This window comes from Schistocerca nitens, chromosome 12, assembly GCF_023898315.1.
Source record: "Schistocerca nitens isolate TAMUIC-IGC-003100 chromosome 12, iqSchNite1.1, whole genome shotgun sequence".
Lineage (NCBI taxonomy): Eukaryota > Metazoa > Arthropoda > Insecta > Orthoptera > Acrididae > Schistocerca > Schistocerca nitens.
The window spans coordinates 87117453-87128650 of record NC_064625.1 but is presented as its reverse complement, the minus strand read 5'-3'; the positions used below and the strand labels follow the sequence as shown (position 1 = coordinate 87128650).

Below are 11198 nucleotides of genomic sequence, written 5' to 3'. Positions count from 1 at the left end.
TGTGTCGGTCGTGAATAAACAGTTACCAATATTTAAGTTCCAATCCTCGTTTTTAGCAGTCAGGTACAACAAGCTTGGAAAACAAAGTAAAGTACTAAGGAAAAGAACGATATTTCCATTCATTAAGTGTGAGAACGTCGCACTGGACATGAGGCGTTTCTCAACAAAATAGTAAAAGTTACCATCTCATAACATGGAAACTATGATGAGTACCTGAGGTATTTCTATCACAGTGGATGTCACTGCCTTCAAAGATACACACTCACTCCGTCTTCAGGCCACGAGTGGCCTACCGGGACCATCCGACCGCCGTGTCATCCTCGGTGGAGGATGCGGATAGGAGGGGTCAGCAAACCGCTCTCCCAGTCTTGACCGAAGCCCCTACTATTCGGTCGAGTAGCTCCTCAATTGGCATCACGAGGCTGAGTGCACCCCGAAAAATGGCAACAGCGCATGGTGGCCTGGATGGTCACCCATCCAAGTGCCAACCACGCCCGACAGCGCTTAACTTCGGTGATCTCACGGGAACCGGTGTATCCATTGCGGCTAGACCGTTGCCTTTCAAAGATACATATAATCCGCCAGTATCTCATTTTGCAGAGAATGTGGACATGAGAGGTTTCTGATTTTATCGATTCAGTTGTGATTTGTCTTTTACTGGGTGTTACAAACCCCGCATGCGGATAGTGGCCAGCTCCCCAAAGCGGTACCGGGGGGTGTCGCCGTCGAGATAAGATGGCGCCGGCACCGCATCACTCATCGGACGTCACGCGCGTCTCCTGGAGACGTGCCGGGGGATTCTGAGGACCCGCCGCCTGGACGGCGCTATCCGGCGATAGGGGGCGCAACGACAGGCTAAGCGTGGAGCCTCGCAGGCAGACCCCTGATGGATGGCTACTGCCGTGGTCCGTCACGGGGTGCGACGGGCCCCGTCTGGGCTTCGGGCTGGCATCTCACACTACTGTGCGTCTCTCACAAACATTGCAGCCATGACCAGTTAACTACATGAATCCGTGGTGTCCGTTCTCTCGGACAGTTAGTTAGTTACGTGTTCCATTGATCAATAGCATGGAAAGACCGTTATCATGTGGTACGTGTCAAATGCATAAGAAATGCGCACAGGTAACAAGTTTTTTTTTTTACATTATAGTGTTAAACGTAAATATTTTTGTTATCTATCCCATTCCCTTAAATGGCACAAAACGCATATATTATATCTCCAGATTTATTGACTCATATTCAAGAATTCATCTATGGTATTGAAGGAGTTGTGAAGGAGGTATGATTTCAATTTGTTTTTGAAACGATTACTGCTGTCTGTCACACATTTTATTTCATCTGGTAATTTATCAAAAAGATTTACAGCAGCATATCTTACCCCTTTCTGTGCCATAGATAGGTTAAGTGAAGGATGGTGTAGGTCTGTCTTTTTTCTGGTATTGTAATCATGAACGTCGCTGTTGATTTTAAACTGGTCCATGTTGTTGAGAAAAAATTTCATTACTGAGTAAATGTACTGTGAATCAGTAGAATTTCTAACCTTTTAAACAGATTATTCTAACTACTTTCTTTTGAGCAGTGAATACCTTTTGCCTATGTGTTGAGTTGCCCCAGAATGTTATTCCTACGACATCAGACAGTGGAAGTATGCAAAGTATGTCAGCTTACTAATTTCTTCATCCTCAAAATTGGCAATTATTCTGATTGCAAAAGTTGCTGAACCTATTCGCTTTAGGAGATCCAAAATGTGACTTTTCCAATTAAGATTCTCACCTATATGTACACCCAAAACTTTGTATGCTCTACCCTGGCTACTGACTTCTTTTGATGGATTATGTTTCTTTAAGGAATTATGCTTTTTGCAGCAGAAAATTGGATGTACTGTGTTTTTTCAAAGTTCAGAGCAAGCCCATTCGCAGAAAACCAATTAACAACTTTTCCAAAGACCTTATTTGTATCTTTTTCTATCGGACTTTCTTTTACTGGATTAATGATTATGCTTGTAACATCAGCAAACAGTGTCAGTTCAGCATCTTGTTTCACATAAGAAAGGAGGTCATTCACATATATCAAGAACAGGAGGGGACCAATGAGCGAACCTTGTGGAACATCTAATGTAATTTCACCCCAGTTAGATGAAGTGGCAAACTCCTTTGAGTCACTTGAAGCATATAAAGAGACTTTTTGCTTCCTGTTCTGTAGGTATGACCTAAACCACTCATATGCTATTCCATTTATACCATAGAATTGTAATTTCTCTAACATAATGTCATGGTTCACACAATCAAATGCTTTGGATAAATCACAGAATATCCCTACTGGTGACATTTTAGAATTTAAAGACTGTATTATGTGAACAGTGAAATTGTATATTGCTGTCTCAGTGGAACAGCATATCTTAAATCCGAACTGTGATTTACTAAGTATCCCATTGCTGTTGGGATGGCTAACCACTCTTGAGTACATTACTTTCTCAAAGATTTTTGAAAATACTGTAAGCAAGGATACGGGCCGGTAGTTATTGACATCTGTGGTTTCCCCCTTTTTGTAGAGAGGCCTGTCTGGAAAAATACCCTGAGTCAATGATGCATTACATATGTGACTCAAAACATCAGCTGTAATTCCTCCACATTGTTTTAATAACTTGTTAAAGATGTCATCTACTCCAACAGAACATTTATTTTTCAAAGATTTAACAATTTTCCTTATTTCACTAGAGGTTGTTAGAGGAAACTTGATCTGACTAAAAAGAACAGACATCACGCATTCACGTACTTGATATGCCTAGCTGGGCAATGGGTCCGCCTTCTTCAGTGCGGATGCGTTAATACCGGCCGACCTCCTGTGTGAATATCTGAGTAGCGAACAGGAGTGTAGTTGACTGCGGATATTAGGCACTCGGTGGGAGTATGGATCGCCCGTGAGGCGTACCGAAATAGCCCGTGCAGTTGCAATGACGGTGTGTCCCGGATGGTGCAGTGGTTACCGCACCCGGCTAATAACCAGGAGATGCTGTATTCGAATCCCGGTCCGGTACACATTTTCGCTCGACCCGTTGATTCCTCTTCATGTACAGCTACAGCAACTAGTAGAGATCTCCCTTCAATTTACATATGACGTTACCAATTAAATCTATTTTTAGACTATTTTACCCCCGCTGCTTCGCTCGCATATACTGTTGGCCTTCAGACATTTTTTTTTTTTGTTTTTATTTCATCGAGTTTTGATGTTTTTCACAAACTGAAACACCTTGTAAGCTTTACACGCTATTTAACGCCATATAAGCACGGCCTTTTTCGAATGTACTTCTCACCAAAAACCAAATCTGGTAGCTGGAGTCCAAAATTTTTGTTACTCACGCCATTTGCGTTCCTGTTGAGATATTTCGATAGCAACTTCCATGCAATAACAAATATTTCCCTAAATATTACCGAAAAGTGAAATACCAGTTTTTATAAATTTGGCTTTAAACTCTTTTTTATTGTAACGAAATATTTTCTTAAAAATTTTCATCCTCTATTGCACTCCATTAGGAGTTGAAATTCCAGAAACATTGAAACACGATTTTTTTATTTTGTTTCTAACCAAGAAGTCCCCCCATGAACCATGGACCTTGCCGTTGGTGGGGAGGCTTGCGTGCCTCAGCGATACAGATAGCCGTACCGTAGGTACAACCACAACGCAGGGGTATCTGTTGAGAGGCCAGACAAACATGTGGTTCCTGAAGAGGGGCAGCAGCCTTTTCAGTAGTTGCAGGGGCAACAGTCTGGATGATTGACTGATCTGGCCTTGTAACATTAACCAAAACGGCCTTGCTGTGCTGGTACTGCGAACGGCTGAAAGCAAGGGGAAACTACAGCCGTAATTTTTCCCGAGGACATGCAGCTCTACTGTATGATTAAATGATGATGGCGTCCTCTTGGGTAAAATATTCCGGAGGTAAAATAGTCCCCCATTCGGATCTCCGGGCGGGGACTACTCAAGAGGACGTCGTTATCAGGAGAAAGAAAACTGGCGTTCTACGGATCGGAGCGTGGAATGTCAGATCACTTAATCGGGCAGGTAGGTTAGAAAATTTAAAAAGGGAAATGGATAGGTTAAAGTTAGATATAGTGGGAATTAGTGAAGTTCGGTGGCAGGAGGAACAAGACTTTTGGTCAGGTGATTACAGGGTTATAAATACAAAATCAAATAGGGGTAATGCAGGAGTAGGTTTAATAATGAATAAAAAAATAGGAGTGCGGGTTAGCTACTACAAACAGCATAGTGAACGCATTATTGTGGCCAAGATAGACACAAAGCCCATGCCTACTACAGTAGTACAAGTTTATATGCCAACTAGCTCTGCAGATGATGAAGAAATAGATGAAATGTATGACGAGATAAAAGAAATTATTCAGGTAGTGAAGGGAGACGAAAATTTAATAGTCATGGGTGACTGGAATTCGTCAGTAGGAAAAGGGAGAGAAGGAAACATAGTAGGTGAATATGGATTGGGGGGAAGGAATGAAAGAGGAAGCCGCCTTGTAGAATTTTGCACAGAGCATAACTTAATCATAGCTAACACTTGGTTCAAGAATCATGAAAGGAGGCTGTATACATGGAAGAAGCCAGGAGATACGGACAGGTTTCAGATAGATTATATAATGGTAAGACAGAGATTTAGGAACCAGGTTTTAAATTGTAAGAAATTTCCTGGGGCAGATGTGGATTCTGACCACAATCTATTGGTTATGAACTGCAGATTGAAACTGAAGAAACTGCAAAAAGGTGGGAATTTAAGGAGATGGGACCTGGATAAACTGAAAGAACCAGAGGTTGTAGAGAGTTTCAGGGAGAGCATAAGGGAACAATTGACAGGAATGGGGGAAAGAAATACAGTAGAAGAAGAATGGGTAGCTCTGAGGGATGAAGTGGTGAAGGCAGCAGACGATCAAGTAGGTAAAAAGACGAAGGCTAATAGAAATCCTTGGGTAACAGAAGAAATATTGAATTTAATTGATGAAAGGAGAAAATATAAAAATGCAGTAAATGAAGCAGGCAAAAAGGAATACAAACGTCTCAAAAATGAGATCGACAGGAAGTGCAAAATGGCTAAGCAGGGATGGCTAGAGGACAAATGTAAGGATGTAGAGGCTTGTCTCACTAGGGGTAAGATAGATACTGCCTACAGGAAAATTAAAGAGACCTTTGGAGAGAAGAGAACCACTTGTATGAATATCAAGAGCTCAGATGGAAACCCAGTTCTAAGCAAAGAAGGGAAGGTAGAAAGGTGGAAGGAGTATATAGAGGGTTTATACAAGGGAGATGTTCTTGAGGACAATATTATGGAAATGGAAGAGGATGTAGATGAAGACGAAATGGGAGATATGATACTGCGTGAAGAGTTTGACAGAGCACTGAAAGACCTGAGTCGAAACAAGGCCCCGGGAGTAGACAACATTCCACTAGAACTACTGATGGCCTCGGGAGAGCCAGTCATGACAAAACTCTACCATCTGGTGAGCACGATGTATGAGACAGGCGAAATACCCTCAGACTTCAAGAAGAATATAATAATTCCAATCCCAAAGAAAGCAGGTGTTGACAGATGTGAAAATTACCGAACTATCAGTTTAATAAGTCACAGCTGCAAAATACTAACGCGAATTCTTTACAGACGAATGGAAAAACTGGTAGAAGCTGACCTCGGGGAAGATCAGTTTGGATTCCGTAGGAATGTTGGAACACGTGAGGCAATACTGACCTTACGACTTATCTTGGAAGAAAGATTAAGAAAAGGCAAACCTACGTTTCTATCATTTGTAGACTTAGAGAAAGCTTTTGACAATGTTGACTGGAATACTCTCTTTCAAATTCTGAAGGTGGCAGGGGTAAAATACAGGGAGCGAAAGGCTATTTACAATTTGTACAGAAACCAGATGGCAGTTATAAGAGTCGAGGGGCATGAAAGGGAAGCAGTGGTTGGGAAAGGAGTGAGACAGGGTTGTAGCCTCTCCCCGATGTTATTCAATCTGTATATTGAGCAAGCAGTAAAGGAAACAAAAGAAAAATTCGGAGTAGGTATTAAAATTCATGGAGAAGAAGTAAAAACTTTGAGGTTCGCCGATGACATTGTAATTCTGTCAGAGACAGCAAAGGACTTGGAAGAGCAGTTGAACGGAATGGACAGTGTCTTGAAAGGAGGATATAAGATGAACATCAACAAAAGCAAAACGAGGATAATGGAATGTAGTCAAATTAAGTCGGGTGATGCTGAGGGAATTAGATTAGGAAATGAGACACTTAAAGTAGTAAAGGAGTTTTGCTATTTAGGGAGTAAAATAACTAATGATGGTCGAAGTAGAGAGGATATAAAATGTAGACTGGCAATGGCAAGGAAAGCGTTTCTCAAGAAGAGAAATTTGTTAACATCGAGTATAGATTTAAGTGTCAGGAAGTTGTTTCTGAAAGTATTTGTATGGAGTGTAGCCATGTATGGAAGTGAGACATGGACGATAACTAGTTTGGACAAGAAGAGAATAGAAGCTTTCGAAATGTGGTGCTACAGAAGAATGCTGAAGATAAGGTGGGTAGATCACGTAACTAATGAGGAGGTATTGAATAGGATTGGAGAGAAGAGAAGTTTGTGGCACAACTTGACTAGAAGAAGGGATCGGTTGGTAGGACATGTTTTGAGGCATCAAGGGATCACAAATTTAGCATTGGAGGGCAGCGTGGAGGGTAAAAATCGTAGAGGGAGACCAAGAGATCAATACACTAAGCAGATTCAGAAGGATGTAGGTTGCAGTAGGTACTGGGAGATGAAGAAGCTTGCACAGGATAGAGTAGCATGGAGAGCTGCATCAAACCAGTCTCAGGACTGAAGCCCACAACAACAACAACCAAGAAGTCAAATACCTGTTGTCACAGATGTAGCCTTAAAAATCCTTTAGTAGTTCCTTAGTAATTATTTATTCTCAGAAGGAAATGTCACCCACTGTTTTACCCCCTTAGTGGTTTAATTTCCAAAAATGCTGAAACACAAATGTTTTATTCTCTGGCTGAGAACCAAATACCAGTTTCCGTAGTTCTACAAATTTCCCTGAAACCGACATACGTTCAAAGAGCCTTTTATCGCCTATTTCACCGCCTTAGGAGTGGAATTTCGGATAATTCCTTCTTAGCCTAGAGAATATGATCTCACCCAGTTTCGGCTGCGCAATGATGAGTCAATTAATCAGTCCCACCCTGTTTCACCTCTTTAGCGGTTTAATTTCCAATAACAATGGAAAATATTTTTTTAAATTTGTAACAGAGAAGTCAAGTACCAGTGTTCATAGATGAAGTTTTAAAAATATTTCAGTAGTTCTTTAATAATGATATATTTACAAAAAGAGTTTTCATCCACTATATCACCCCCAAAGGATTACATTTCCAAAAGTACTAAAACACATATTTCTTTATTTCTGACAGAGGAACCAAATACCAATTTTCGTAGACCTAGCTTCAAAACTGCCTTAGCAGCGACTTTTATTTAAAAAAAAATGTCTATTTCACGCCCTTAGGGTTGGAATTTCGAAAAATCCCTTCTCTAACGATGCTTACAGTATAAGATCCACACCTTCTCCAAATTTTAAGTTTCTATCCTCAGCGGGTTAGTCAGTCAATCAGTCAGGGCATTGCCTTTTGAATATAGAGACGTTCGTACGAGATTTACAGGAATTATCTTAAGGGCCCCACACACGAGCGACCGATTGTAGAGATACATGGCATGAGCGACCGATCGCTTCTTAGATCGGAGTTGTCGGCAAATAGCAGCGGTCGGTCGCTGAACGCTGGTCGGATGGAAACACCAGGTAGTCTGTTGGATCGCATGTGATTCGTGCACGCAGTATGGCTGCCTCGCTGGTTAGCAGCGGTGTGTGGCAGTGTGGTGGTTGGTTGATCCGGGGGAGGGGACCAAACAGTGAGGTCATCGTTCCCACCGGATTAGGGAAGGATGGGCAAGGGAGTCGGCCGCGCCCTTCCAAAGGAAACATCCCGGCAATTGCGTGAAGCGATTAAGGGAAATAACGGAAAACCTACATCAGGATGGCTGGACGGGGGTTTAAACCGTCGTTCTTGCCGCTCGGGGTAGCCGTGCTGTCACAGGCGCCTTGCCACGGTTCGCGCGGCTACCCCCCGTCGGAGGTTCGAGTCCTCCCTCGGGCATGGGTGTGTGTGTGTTGTCCTTAGCGCAAGTTAGTTTAAGTTAGATTAAGTAGTGTGTAAGCCCATAGGAACTTACCACAACTTTTTTGCCGTCGTCCTCCCGAATGCGAGTCCAGTGTGCTAACCACTGCGACACCTCGCTCTGTTGACAGTGTGGCTGCGACTCGCTTCTCAGTTGTTATCAAGCGAGCTTGTGTAGTTTTGTTCTGTTTCGTTTCGCTTTGCCCAAGTCGGTAAGAAATTTGCGTTATAATTTATAGTCATCCAGGAACCGCGAACTACTGTGGGAAGCGAAGGGGAAGCCGAAATTGCCATTTACATTAAGAAGAAATACAAAATACTCCTTCCGATTTTCCAGTGATTAAAGTGGGGGGGAAGACGTCAAACGGGCCGACTTGAAGCAGGAGAGGCACCGCATTACATTTTAATTTCAGATGTAAATACCTTTACAAATAAATTCATAAAACTTATGAATAAAAGTGTACCTACAGCAACAAAGGCAGCAATAGTAAGTGACAAAGTGATTAAACTTCACTTGTAAAAAACATTAGTTTCATATGTTTTTGAACTTGCACTGCTATGAATGTGAATCCTGAATCCTTCCTGGTCTTGCTGACAAAGTAACAAAGATTCTTAGATTAATTTTGCATAGCATATAAACCATACTTACAGGCGTACGTAACTTTGGAATTTTCCAAATCAATTAAAAACTATGGTAAAAATTGAGATAATTAAGAAGAAATGCAGATGATAAACGGGTATTCATTGGACAAATATATAATGCTAGAACTGACATGTGATTACATTTTCACGCGGTTTAGGTGCATAGATCCTGAGAAATCAGTGCCCAGAACAACCACCTCAGGCCGTAATAACGCCCTGGATACGCCTGGGCATTGAGTCGAACAGAGCTTTGGCGTATTGTGACGAGCCAGTTGCTCCGCCATGTTTGACCAGACGCTTTCAATTGGTGAGAGATCTGGAGAAGGTGGTGGCCAGGGCAGCAGTCGAACATTTTCTGTATCCAGAAAGGCCCGTACTGGACCTGCAACATGCGGTCGTGTATTATCCTGCTGAAATGTAGGGTTTCGCAGGGATCGAATGAAGGGTAGAGCCACGGGTCGTAACACATTTGAAATGTAACGTCCACTGTTCAAAGTGCCGTCAATGTGAACAAGAGGCGACCGAGACGTGTAACCAATGGCACCCCATACCATCACGCCGGGTGATACGCCTGTATGGCGATGACGAATACACGCTGCCAATGTGCGTTCAACCGCGATATCGCCAAACACGGATGCGACCGTCATGATGCTGTAAACAGAACCTGGATTCATCCGAAAAAATGCCGTTTCGCCATTCGTGCACCCAGGTTCGTCGTTAAGTATACCAACACAGGCGCTCCTGTCTGTGCTGCAGCGTCAAGGGTAACCGCAGCCACGGTCTCCGAGCTGATAGTCCATGCTGCTGCAATGCTATTCGTGCAGATGGTTGTTGTCTTGCAAACGTCCCCCTCTGTTGACTCAGGGATCGAGACGTGGCTGCACGATCCGTTACAGCCATGCGGATAAGATGCCTGTCTCTCGACTGCTAGTGATACGACGCCTTTGGGGTCCAGCACGGCGTTCCGTATTACCCTCCTGAACCCACCTATTCCATATTCTGGTAACAGTCATTGGATCTCGACCAACGCGAGCAGCAATGTCGCGATACGATAAACCGCACTCGCTATAGGCTACAATCCGACCTTTATCAGAGTCGGAAACGTGATGGTACGCATTTCTCCTCCTTACACGAGGCATCACAACGACGTTTCACCAGGCAACGCCGGTCAACTGCTGTTTGTGTATCAGAAATCGGTTGGAAACTTTCCTCATGTGAGCACGTTGTAGGTGTCGCCACCGGCGCCAACCTTGTGTGAATGCTCTGAAAAGCTAATCATTTGCATATCACAGCACCTTCTTCCTGTCGGCTAAATTTCGCGTCTGTAGCGCGTCGTGGTGTAGCAATGTTAATGGCCAGTAGTGTAGTTCCTCGGAAATAAAATACCATCAGGGAGAGCCCTTATGCTCACCCCCTCTATCCGGAAATAACTGTATCAGTGTGTATATCTATGCATTGTGGTTTTGACTGTAGCCATTTCTGAGCGGTCTAAGGCGCTGCAGTCATGGATTTTACGGCTGGTCCCGGTGGAGTTTCCGAGTCCTCCCTCGGGCATGGGTGTGTGTGTGTTCGTCCTTAGGATAATTTAGGTTAAGTAGTGTGTAAGCTTAAGGACTGATGACCTTAGCAGTTAAGTACCATAAGACTTCACACACATTTGAACATTTGTAGCCATTTGCATATTTTCTTAAAGTGAAATTTTTAGTTTTATGAATGGCATCCCCCAGGAGTGAGAATGGGGAGTTGTGGGTCGGCGAAGCGGCGACCATCGCTCGCTGCAGACGCCGCTACGCACCTCCACTGCACCCCCTGACGTGCGTCGCGCCGTGACGGATGGCGTCTGCCCGCGTTATCAGCGGCTGCCGGCCCACGCACTCCAGAACAATGCCGGCCAGGGCGGGGGCGGGGGGAGACGGACTGACAAGCGCAGGTCCCGTCCCGTCCAACGCCCATTGTGTGAGGCCAGCGCCAGATCCCTATCTGGCCGTTCTGGGAAGCTGCGAGCTGCGCCGGCAGCGCCCGGACGCCTCGCCTCGCGCCCAAAATATTCCGGCCGGACATCCACCCCCTCCTCCACTTCTGTGATTTCCTACGGCGTAGCCGGGCTGTCCGGATTTCACGGAAACGTGGCGGACGGGGAATAATTCTCGCTATCTCCGCGGCGTCTGTCATAAAGTGTCACGCCGGCGAGACTTTGATTCTTGGAAGCGATTAAATGAGATGGAACACGACACAGCCTCCAGTCTGATTCCCCTCCACGCTCTCTGCGCGTTTTGACCATTCCACTTTCCTCAAATTTTTTTTTATTTTTCTTCTTCTTCTTCTTCGTTTCACCCAACTTT

General features: G+C 44.0%; 1 pseudogene; it reads right to left on the bottom strand.

Annotated features, from left to right (window-relative positions):
* Positions 1-441: 441 nt before the first annotated feature.
* Positions 442-559, bottom strand: LOC126215441 (5S ribosomal RNA; annotated as a pseudogene).
* Positions 560-11198: the final 10639 nt, after the last annotated feature.